The sequence below is a fragment of the Ovis canadensis genome, chromosome 18 (genome assembly GCF_042477335.2).
Source record: "Ovis canadensis isolate MfBH-ARS-UI-01 breed Bighorn chromosome 18, ARS-UI_OviCan_v2, whole genome shotgun sequence".
NCBI lineage: Eukaryota > Metazoa > Chordata > Mammalia > Artiodactyla > Bovidae > Ovis > Ovis canadensis.
This window is the reverse complement of record NC_091262.1, coordinates 75,112,023-75,124,489: the sequence shown is the minus strand read 5'-3', so window position 1 is coordinate 75,124,489 and position 12,467 is coordinate 75,112,023. Positions and strand designations below refer to the sequence as shown.

Below are 12,467 nucleotides of genomic sequence, written 5' to 3'. Positions count from 1 at the left end.
TGTAATTTCAAACTCTAAGAAAAACCTATTTTAATCTACTAATTGAAAAATATTTAAAACAAACAGTTTTTAGGATTCTATAGTTCCTTAAAACTATATTATAGATACAGTAAAGAAAGAAAAGAGATCGATAAAAGCTGTAAGGTAGTCTGTAACATCTGAAATGGCTATTCAGATAAACGATGTCTGTTAAGACTTGACAATTTATGTAAGTAGTTTGGTTTTGAGCCTAGATATTCTAAATACATACACACCACATTAGACTGGAAAATTTAAGCAAGTATCTACCCACTATCAATTCTACCTACACAAACTCCATTTATGCAAATGCTCTTTATTAATTTACTGGGAATTTTTAAATTTAACTTTTCCTGACAGAGTACTGATATATATCTTCATTGTCTATATCCTAAGTTTTCAAAATAAATGAATGTCAATTAATATCATATCAATTAATTCTCTTAATGTATCTGTAATCATTAAAAGTTTCCTGAATGGCATTTCAGTGCAGCCGTTAACAGCCCACATTCAAAACATCAAAAAGAGGTGATTTTGACAACTACAGTTAAATAGATTGAGTATAATAACTAAAACACACAGTACTATCAAATACTAAAAGGAATGCCTTCTAAATTTTATCCAACTTTATCAAACCACCAGAGTGATATCCTATTAATTTCCTTATAGCAGTCAAGACAGTTTAAATGATTTAATTAGAGAAGATTGCTGAACTTAAAAAAAAAAAAAAAACCATGAAACTACAAAATGAAAGATCACACCTACATACTAATCAACCCAGGATGACCAGCTCTAAGACACAGCCTAGTCTGGTAAAATTACTGAAATTAACAATAGAAGAAAATATTCTTTGTGCTTCCAGGCCAAAAAGAAGATATTCTGTAAGGAAAGTAAAATCATATTGTCATCACAATGACAGCAACACTTTATGCCAGGAAAAAAGGGAAGTAACATATTTAAGACTCAAGGAATGAAAATACGAACCAAAGAGTCTATACTCAATTAAATTTCAAGTCTAAAGACTTCAAAGTGTTATCAACATAGAAATGGGGGAAAGGAGTAAGAATCCACAAGAAAACAAGCCTCAGATATCCCAAATGACTAAAGAAACGTCACTGTAAGAACTGACAGTGAGCAGTAAATAGATAATTATTTGCAGAACTGAGTCTCAACAAGGGTTATAAAGGAGATGATAGACTATATAATAGGTATATGTTCTGACAATGCAGACATAGCACAACTGCAAAAAACGGGAAAACAAGCTGAAAAAAATCAACTTTCGCTCATACTGTGGTGATCCTTGGTTTTGTTAACTAAGGATATTGTAGGCAGACATGGAATAATGCAAATGAATAATTATGTGATGTTTTAATTTTACCAGTGCTGTGTCCTTAAAAAAACAAGATTCAAATATGGAAGAGGATGCAGATGAAAGAAGAGGCAGGATTATATTTCGAAGTATTGTTTTTAATTCAAAAGGTATTTTCTCTTTTACAGAAAGAATATATATATAAACACACAGAGACATATACCTTGGTATTCCCAAGCCCCATTCATAAATAAAGAAGCTTAGAAAAAGAAACAACACAGTAGCAAACAAAGAGCATTCCTAGTGTACAAACTGTATTCTTGAAATACTATTTCCTGTTAAAATGGTGCCTTCAACAAATTACTGATTTCAGGTGTGGAGCTAGAAATGTACAAGATAATCTTGGAAGATCTCGTCATTTCTAGATGTCAAGGACGCTATCAAAAACTACTACAGTTATGTCAAATATGTCTAAGGAGTCAACCTGGAAGATGCTACCACTAACCAAAGATGAGTCAATTTGAGTCAGTAAAGATAATAACCATAATGGATTAAAACACATAAAATGGGTAAGTCGAAGAGTTTGTAACAGTAAGAAAACTTAAGTGGTCACCTCCAGAGGATAGCAAGAAACCACTCAATTTTGAAAACCAGTGAATAAAGGGAAACAATCAAGCATCCATCCTTCCTTTCATATATGAATTGTACCACCAGGTAACCAAATAGAAGATGAAGAGAAACTTCTCCTTACACAGAAACATTTCAGCTAATAAGTGAGTAAGAATGGTTTTAACTTAACACCACTTCTACCTCCTAATGAATTACGGGATCCAGGCATGGAGCACTGATGGACACCAACATCACAAGGAGAGAACTATTCAGACAGTACATGCCTCCTGATAAAAGAACACGCCACTAGCCATGAAAAAATCCTGCCAAAAAGAAACAAAAAATAAACAGACCCTGAATCTGATTCAGCCTATCAAGTCACAGGATATGAAGGGGCCAGAACAATATGATAAACTATGACACAGGAATGCAGTCAGCAGAATTCTAACTGTGGGAAGGAAACCCTTATGGCGCATATGTTCCCACTTCTTCAACAGATACAGAAGGGAAAAAGAGACGGGGGAGAGGAAAACTAGGTTTAAAACACCTTAAAACATATCTAACAAAATCTGGCAAATCTAAACCACAGTGTTGAGGGATACACACCTGAATGATAAAACTACAAAGAGAAGAAAGCAATTACCATAAAAGCTGGAGGTGACTCTGGGGAAGCGTAAGAAAGTCAGGATTTGGATGGGGCCCACGGTGGGCACATTTTTCTTGACACAAGTGGTGGTCATGACAAAAGTTCCCTCTGATTCCTTATGTCTGTATGTGCATAATAAGGTTTTCTGAATTGTGACATATTTTATGGTTTTTAAACTTTAGAAAAAGACTGTTCCTATAATTAACAATCACCAAGAGATCAAAATTGGAAGTCTTTCATACTCCATGAGCTTGGTCCAATCACACACACACACAAAAAAAAAAAAAAAGAAAGAAAGAAAGAAAAAATAAGATTCCCAAGTAAAACCTGTACTTCATTTCCTGTGAACTATTGGTGGCCTTTTGCTTTTTCATTCACAGGCACTCCTTATACATTCTATACGTATTAAAGAAATGAGCTCTTGGCATTGCAACTAATCGTCCCAATTTATTTGTCTTTTGACATTGTTTATTTTCAGTTCTGAAGTTTTATGTCATCCTTAGAAAGACCTCTCCCAGTAAAATTACTTTTTTTCAAACATCTCCCATGTTTTCCTTTAGATATCTTATGGTTTCATAAAATTCTTTGCTAATTTTTTTGTCTGTCTACACTTATACTGGTCTAAGATATGAGGTGGGAATCCAGTTTCTTCCCTTTTAGTCAGTCATCCATACACATCAGGGAGCTGCACAAGTATTGGAGAAGCTCACTCCAGTGCTCTCGCCTGGAGAATCCCATGGACAGAGGAGCCTGGTGAGCTACAGTCCTTGGGGTCTCAAGAGTCTGACACAACTTAGCAACTAAACCATCACCATATATATCAAAAAAACCCAAGTAAACTAACTATAGAAAACAGTTCATATAAATTGCATAACGTAGGTCCTCTGCATCACCAGTTTATTTGGAATGGAATGGAATGGAAGGTTGGTTACTAGTTAGTATTTGCAACTAACCTCATCCCTGGGTTAAAACTTCCCTCATACCTCTATCTACTCCACGTGAATGTGAAGAAGTCACTGAAATATACTCTGCTGCTCTGACAGAAAGGGGCCACTACAACACAGAATTTTCTTTAGAATAATCTTAACTGAAACTCCTTTCCTCTGGTGCCTTTTTGTGGAAAAAGATACGATGGTCCCCCTCCGGGCAGTCCTACAATCTTAGATGGGCCACAGACAAACAACAGCCACGCCAGTGCTCAGAGCTGGCTTCTGCTGGGTGTGAGAGGGCAACAATGACAGTCGATTAATAAATAAGCATCTGGTCAACAACCTTTTTAAAACATTTACTTTTAATTGAAGGATAACTGCTCTGCAATGTTGTGTAGGTCTCTGCCATACATCAGCACAAGTCTGCCACAGATACACGTGTGTTCCCTCCTCCTTAAACCTCCCTCCCATCCCACCCCTCTAAGTTGTCACAGAGCCCCAGTTTGAGTTCCCAGAGTCATAGAGCAAATTTCCCCGGCTATCTGTTACATATGGAACAACCTATCTTTTAAAATGTGAGGACAAACAAAAGACTTAAACAAATGCAGCTGGTTATGCTCATTTCATAAAAAGACTTTAGAAGTTTGTCTTCTCTTACCACAATATACAGAGTTTAAACAGCATTTAAATTATCTATTCCTAAAAAGTTGTGAAGATCTGCTCTGTGGATGCAGAAGGCAATGGCACCCCACTCCAGTACTCTTGCCTGGAAAATCCCATGGACGGAAGAGCCTGGTAGGCTGCAGTCCATGGGGTCACTAGAGTAGGACATGATTGAGCAACTTCACTTTCACTTTTCACTTTCATGCATTGGAGAAGGAAATGGAAACCCACTCCAGTGTTCTTGCCTGGAGAATCCCAGGGACGGGGGAGCCTGGTGGGCTGCCGTCTATGGTGTCGCAAAGAGTGGGACACGACTGAAGCAACTTAGCAGCAGCAGCAGCAGCACTGTGGAAGCCTGACAATACCAAGTACTGGTAAGGATGCGGAGCAAAAACATTTCAACCACTCTGAAAATCTGTTGTGAGGAGCTGCAACCCGACCCAACAATTCCTCTCCTGTGCACATACCTAAGAGAGATGGATACACATCCACCAAACCCACGTTAAAGGATGACAGCAGCTTTACTCAGAATGGCCAAACACTAGAAACCCACATGTCCATCAACAGGAAAACAGATACAATAAAATAGATGAACCACCGGAGACATCACTTTGCCAACAAAAGTCAGTATAGTCAAGCTTTGGTTTTCTCAGTGAGAACTGGATGTGAGAGCTGGACCATAAAGAAGGCTGAGTGCTGAAGAATCGATGCTTTGAACTGTGGTGCAGGAGAAGACTCTTGAGAGTCCCTTGAACTGCAAGGAAATCAAACCAGTCAATCCTAAAGGAAAGTGAAAGTCGTTCAGTCGTGTCCAACCTTTTGAGACCCCATAGACTGTAGCCTGCCAGGCTCCTCTGTCCATGGAATTCTCCAGGTCAGAATACTGGAGCGGGTAGCCATTTCCTTCTCCAGGGATGGAACCCAGGTCTCCCGCACTGCAGAAGGATTCTTTACCATCTGAACCACCAGGGAAGCCCAAGAACACTGGAGTGGATAGCCTATTCCTTCTCCAGGGGATCTTCCCAACCCAGGAATTGAACTGGGGTCTTCTGAATTGCAGGTGGATCCTCTACCAGCTGAGCTACAGGGAAGCCCATATCCTAAAAGAAATCAACCCTAAATATTCATTGGAAGGACTGATACTGAAGCTAAAGCTTCCAATACTTTAGCCATCTGATGCAAAGAGCCAACTCACTGGAAAAGACTCTAATCCTGGGAAAGTTTGAAGGTAAAAAGAGAAGGGGGCAGCAGAGGATGAGGTGGTTAGACAGCATCACCAACTCAATAGACATGAATTTGAGCAAACTCTGGGAAATAGTGAAAGACAAAGGAGACTGGTGTGCTACAGTCCATGGGGTCGCAGAGTCGGACATGACTCAGCGACTGAAGATCACCCACCCAAATGGTATGTTGATAGAAGGAGGCCAGACACAAGACGACACACTCCATGATTCGTCTCATGAATCCGTGATGTACTAAGTCACTTCAGTCGTGTCCTCCTCTTTCGACCCCATGGACTACTGGAACCCAGCGGGTTTCCCTGTCCATGGAAGTCTCCAGGCAAGAATACTGGAGCGGTTTGCCATTTCCGTCTCCAGGAGATCTTCCCAATCCGGGGATCGAAGCCGCATCTCCTGAGTCTCCTGCACTGGCAGCCAGGTTCTTTACCGCTAGCGTCACCTGCAAAGCCCACGCCGTAATGACAGAAGTCAAATAGCAGGACCACTGAGTCAGAAGGTTTCTGGGGCTCTGGTCATGCCCCATACCCCAGTCTGGGTAATATCTACATTGTATGTTCACATCATTAAAATTAATCAAGTTATACACAGGACTTATTTCATTCTATTTTTAAATTTATGTAAAATTAACAGCTGATTACACAAACCTTAAGTGTTATTAACAGTCAGGATCCAATCAGGAGTTAAAATGCATAAGTAACTTAAAAAAACTTATAATAAAAATTTATTAATTTCTAAAAGGTACTATTGACTATTAAAAGGGGTAAGAGAACTCTAAGGAAGAGCAGAGGCAGGGAGCAGGTACAGTCTACAAGATCAAAGGAGAGAAGACAGAAAGGAACTCCTCACTCGATGGGCTGTGGGCACAGCCCACTGGGCGGCAGAGCCCTCGAGGGCGCCTGCCGCACCCAGGACTCCACCTGCTGGGGTCCTGGTGGAAACAAGAGAACTGCTACTGGGATGCTAAACAAAGCCGTGGAGGATAAGCATGCTTTGCTCATCCACGCTTTAAAAGGGGTGGAGGGTGGGGACCAAGCACACCGCAAGAGCAGGAGAAGCCCCTTCCCCACTCTGCCTAGCAATGTCCCTCCCTCACCCTCTACTGACTAACCTAACATTGTTCTGGAAAGGAAAAATGCTTCCAGGGTCTAGTTCAAGCATCATCAACAGAGCGAAGAAAGATGCTTATGGAATTGAAAGGCAATAAACTGATAACCTGCATAAATGTTCACAAAGGCTGGCAAATCTCTGTGTGCACACACATGTGGGCACCAAGCACACTGGAACACTCTCACCCAGCAAGGGTCCCTGGGCCCTCTCTGCCTCCAATCCAGACCTGATCAGGCCTCAGACCTCCCCTCCTGGCACCCCCTACACCCTGTCTGACCTGCACTCCACTTGGTCACTCCTCTTATTCTCTGGTTCAGAGTAAAAGACGGCTCCGAGCTTCAGAGAATATGAAGTCTGTGTGTCTCAATCTCCTTGTCCTTTTAAGAGGATTTCTAAAAAGAAGAAAGGAGAAGTACTTAAAATCAGAAGTCTCTGGTCAAAAACTAATAAATAACATGACCATAAGCACTTGCCTCAGTAAAGAACTTAAAATATTCATTGGAATTAAACAATTGCTTTAGTATATTATAGGTTTCTGTTAACAATGAAACCAATACCTACATTAAGGTTTCTATTAAAAGAATAAACCAGAGGGAACAAACCTCCACCAAATTAAATCTTTCTGCATAATTTCTGCCCAGCTGGAGCAAAGCAAATCCAAGTTATGATGCCCAATCCAAGAGAGAGATTTCAAAGAAAAGAAAGTTCACTGCCACTAACCATTACATAATCTGACCACTTCTTCTCCCATTGACATTAAATGAAATTCACATTCAAGTAAAAAGCACATGAAAATGTAAAGCAACACCACCCTTTACTGAAATCATTTGCTGGTATATTCCATATTAGCATATTCACCAAAACTTAATTGTAAACAGAGTAATTATGGTACTAAAGTTATTAAATACACAAAGCAAGCTTGGAACTATACATATTCAAATAGAATTTCAGTGGCAGATCAACTTTTATATTTGAAACAATACCCTAATTAATAGTCAGCTCTGATAATAAAATGGTCCTCTGTTTTTCAGATAACATTCCAAAAAAAGTTCTGCTATGAATATTAAAAGAAAGTTTTGTGAAAAGATTCTTAAAATTTCAAGAGCTATATTTATCACAATATGGTACTGTATTTAGACAACCAGCATTTTCCAAGTCCTGGATTCAAATTTGGAATTTTTTTTTAATCCTCTGTTGAAGAGAGGGAAAAAAAGCTTGAATGAATCCAATAATGCTGCTTACACTCAATGAGCTCTGAATTCATCATATCCAAACTGGGAAATTACAATGCTGTATAAAGCTTGTCACGTATCAGATGACTAACCATACATTTTCCCTAAAATAGGTGTGTACTTGAGTTTCTCTGAGGGGATCATATATTTTTATGAAATTTTCTTTAAAGTCATAAGTTCTCTGACGCTTTTAAACTGCACAGAGACACGCTGATTCAAGGATAATTTTGAACAACCTGGACTATTCACCAGGCCATTAACGTGGTACCAACACATTGCTAGCTCTACTCTTTGCAGCAGAGAGCACTTTCTCGCCCCCACTCCCCATATACACTTGCTGAAAATATTTTCCAAACACAAAGATCTAGCTCTTTTGCAGTCAGACATGACCTCTCAAGTCCTGTTCTTACTGCGTATTGCATTTGATAAATGTTCCCTATAAGTTTATGAGCTCCCTAACTACGAGACCTGTCTTACAATCACTGCACTTGGTAAGAATTCAATATATGTGTCAAAGTATGCAGCAAAAAGGTTAATAAGTTATTTTTTCCTCAAGTACCTGACATCTAACTTTATGCTTAATATACATCCAAATGGAGAGGACAGTGCCACTCCTTCGAAAAGCCCAGCAACTGAAATCCATATCAAACCCTATTTAGTCTCCTCAAAACTGTAATTCTCCTCCCTAACTCATAATTCTCAACAGAGGACCTCATCTCCTAATTTAGAGAAAAAAGCCAGAAACTTCAAAGGGAGTTTCTCTATCTTTCCAAGACTCAAACCTACAAACCACCTGCATCCACTTCAAGTCCAACTCTGCCTCCATCCTATCCTCCAACACCAGCTCCTTCACCTGTATCCCATGCCCTTCTACTTCCTGACTGAAACTATTAACTAACCCTTCTCTCAAACATTCAACATCTCCCTCAACTAGAGCCTTCCCATCAGCTCTTAAATATGCTCATGACATGCCTATTAAAAAAAAGAACTTTTTAATTCCCCTCTGCTATCATCAGTACCAACCATCTTAAACTTACCTGTTCTTACTAATGTACCCTTTCGCCTCAAGTCACCACAACTCACTCCACCTGGATCATGAGTCCACTCGACCAAAACCCAAGTACCCTTCGAATCACCTCATTCACTCTGCTCATTCCCCAGCAGCACTCAACACTGCTGTTCACCCTTTCTCTTGCTTTTCTTGCACTTTGCTTTCATTCTCTTGCTTTTGCTTTCTCAACAAAACACTTTCCTGGTTCTCAATCTACTGCTTCCAGCCCTCACAGCATAGATAATTTGGAAGACACAACAGTGAGTAACAGCTCATTCTTTCAAGGAACTCGTTCCACTTTTTGATGTATATTTTTCCAGGATTGCATCACTCTAAAAAAGCAGACCATCTATATTTCCACAGCTTACACCACAATACAAATTTATGAGAATAAATTACATAAAAGAAAAACATGCTGTTAAGTAAAATTAAGACCTCTGGAAATAAAGCTAAGAGCTTTAAAAGATGGAGGCATATGCAGAGAACATAACTGATTGATGTGACTTCCTTAAGCTAACAGATCTCAAGAGTTTATAGCCTTCAAGCAGTATGTGCACACCCGTGCTCAAAGCAGCACTATTCATAACCACCAAAATGTGGAAGCAACCGAGATGCCTGTCCACGGGTGGGTGGGGACACAAAATGCGGTGAAAACATGACGCAGAATCTGCAGCCTCATAAGGACGGAAATTCTAACCCAGGTCACAATACGGAGGTACAGAGACCAGCGGTATTATTTCAAACGCTGTTCTTGTAGATGTTAATTACACAAATCTATCCGTCATCACAGCAGTAAATAAAGGTCAACTGTGAGTGATGTGCACTTATGAAGGAGAGGAATGGTTTGTTCATTCACTCATTCATTCATGCACTCAGCAAGCATTCCCTGACCACCTGCCACTCACCAGGCACTGCTCTAGTTCTCCTCAAGCTCTTCACTGCTCTCCAAGGAACCAGAAAAAGGTCCTACCTCTGACACATTCTGTAAGAAAGAGAATAAAACCTACCAGAATGGGAAGACTATCTAACATTTTAGAGGATGTACAGGCTATGTTCAAAGAGAAGAAGAGCATGTCAGGCGACAGAGGACAGGGAGAGCACAGTGGCTGGGGGCGGCGTGTGGTGTCAACAGAGAGGTCACTATCAGCCCCCTGAGAAGGGGAGATCCGAGCAAGGACAGGAGGGAAGTGGGAAAGCTGGCCATGAGTATCTGGGCAGAGGGCTGAGCGGTGCAAAGCCCCTAAGTAAGGAGTGTGCCATGCAAGCAGAGAGCAAGGGTGCCAGGTGCTGGTGTGGAGTGGGCGAGGGGAAAGAAGTCAGAGAAGGAACACAGGAGCAAGAGATCAAGGGGAGCCCCAGGGGCCACTGCAAAGACGCTTCTGACCTTAGCAAAAGGGTAAACAGGGTACTAGGAACAGGTATTATACTTGCATCTTGATTCACAATCCTTCAAATCAGTCAGGATGAAAATCACACTCTGATTACTCAAGTCAAGACTTCTCCCACTGACCAATTTCTCACCAAAATGTTTACATTTTTAAAATGTTTCTGGCTAATGTGAATTATCCCATCCTCAAAATTTATTCCATCTACAAGCTGAACTTGATATAAATCTAAAACCTTAAGTACTTTTGTCATTAAAGTCACCTCAAGGTAGGACTGGTTTTATAAAGGATCAAAATTCATTTCTCAACAGCACAGACTAGGACTAGACCTTACCCTCCCTTTAACATACACATAAGTCACGTGGTAATGCTATTACACTAAGTGGCTGCAACTTTGGGGCAGGAAATACAAAACTTTACTATGCTATGCCTCCTTTAAAATTTAAAATAAAAATAACACTGAATCATACAGAATTCTGTACTACAATATGTAGTGTCTGCTTCATTAACTCATTTGCTCACCAAATATTTACCTCCGTGCCAGTAACTGCTCTGGCAGATGGAAATAAAGCAGTAAACAAATCAGACAAAAATCCTGCCCTCACTGAGCATAAGCTCATTATTTGAGGAGAGAGACAATTTTTTTTCAAATTTGAAACATGTGCTATGTCCAATGATGACAAGTACTGACGGAAAAAATAATAAAGGGCGAATAAAGGATGGGGTGGGGGAGCTGGGGCTGAAACTGAAATGTGATCGGTAAAGCCGCACAAGAAAGTGACATTCAAGCCAAGACTGGTGCTTCCCAGGTGGCTTGGTGGTAAAGAATCTGCCTGCAATGCGGGAAATGTGGGTTCGATCCCTGGGTCAGAAAGGTCCCCTGGAGAAGGAAACGGCACCCACTCTGGTATTCTTGCCTGGGAATCCCGTGGACAGAGGCGGCCGGCGGGCTATGGTCCATTGCATCCAAGACTCAGAGACGACTTAGCAACTAAACAACAAGAAAGCAAGGGAGGCCGGCCAGGCGGTGACGGAGACGAAAGGCATCTCACGCTGAGGGAGCCACAAGCAGAGGCCAAGGGCCAGCGCCTGCCCAGCACAGCAAGGAGGCTGGCGCAGCTGGCGGAGAGTGCGCTGGCTGACGTCAGACGCGGAAGAGGGCCAGGTGCAGCCATCACGTCCAGGACACAGGCCACTGTGAGGACACTGACTCTAAACCTCACTGAGGTGGGAAATCATGGCAATGTTTGGAGCAGAGGAGTAGTATGCTCTGACTGAGGTTTTCAAAGGACCACTCTGGTAGAGATGTCAAACAGACTTGGGGGGCAAAGGGGGCAAGGCAGAAACCGCTACCAGCTACTAGGACAGCATAGCCACTGGAATAACCAACCCCTGCCTTCATGCTTCCTGACTAGTCGGAATGGCAAGTTTTTAAAAACTGATTTTAAGCCACCAAAGAGAGGGATACAGAATAACAGGAGGTTTTTCCAACTTTTTTTTTTAACTTTATACAAGCTATCCACTCCCAAAAAAACAAGGCTCCAGTGCCAAGTGGAAACAATCAATATTAGTGACAGATGGTCTAGGAAACATGCTAATCATCTCTTCCTCTACATTGTCTAAGCTCTATCTCGTGGCAAATTAGTTCACCAGGAAATGAAACGTTTGAACTCATTTATTCCAAAGGCCTTTATAGAACACCTCAGTATATGCGCTGGGCAATGTACTGGGGCTACAAATATAAACACAAAATGCAACATTTGGCTTCAAGAAGCTGCACTAAGCTTCATGCAGAAACACCATCACACAGTTAGGATTGAATATTAGACCATCAGCTTCAAACAAGGATCAATAAAAGCTTGCCAGGTAAAGAATGTTTCTGAATTCTTTGATAAAAACTATTTATTAAAGAAAGTGAGCAGTTGCAGATATCTACAAGATCAAACTTTATTAGTTTCACGGTGGGAAAAAGAAGTGCCTCTTCAGTGACGGAAGTTTTAAGCCATTAAGAGCTATGAAACTCCTGTTTCCCTCTTTTCACTGAGTGGCAGGAAGTTCAAAAGAAAAGTATAAACTCGATTACATAACTACCCATTGTGGGAGACAGTAATTCTCAAATCCTGGCTACACATGATTATCGGTAGAACTCTAAAACACTAAACCTATTTCACAAGAGTCGCAGTGCCTTATGTTTTAATCCTGCACAGGCAGCTGTGAAGTGCAATCTGGACCACTGGTCTATATACATCATCCCTCCGTATCGTCAGGAGAATGGTT

At 40.9% G+C, this 12,467-nt stretch overlaps 1 protein-coding gene across 13 annotated transcripts in view; it reads right to left on the bottom strand.

Annotated features, from left to right (window-relative positions):
* Positions 1-12,467, bottom strand: part of VRK1 (VRK serine/threonine kinase 1) — a 79,054-nt gene that overhangs the window by 46,928 nt on the left and 19,659 nt on the right. For 5 of the 13 annotated variants that reach the window (XM_069559418.1, XM_069559424.1, XM_069559425.1 and 2 more), the window contains one exon: positions 6,800-6,914. The exons of 7 other annotated variants lie outside the window; for them this stretch is intronic. The gene's annotated coding sequence lies outside the window, so the exon portion shown is untranslated. Of the gene's footprint in view, positions 1-2,794; positions 2,833-6,799; positions 6,915-12,467 lie in introns of all 13 variants that reach the window. One more of the 13 variants, XM_069559422.1, reaches the window with a different exon arrangement.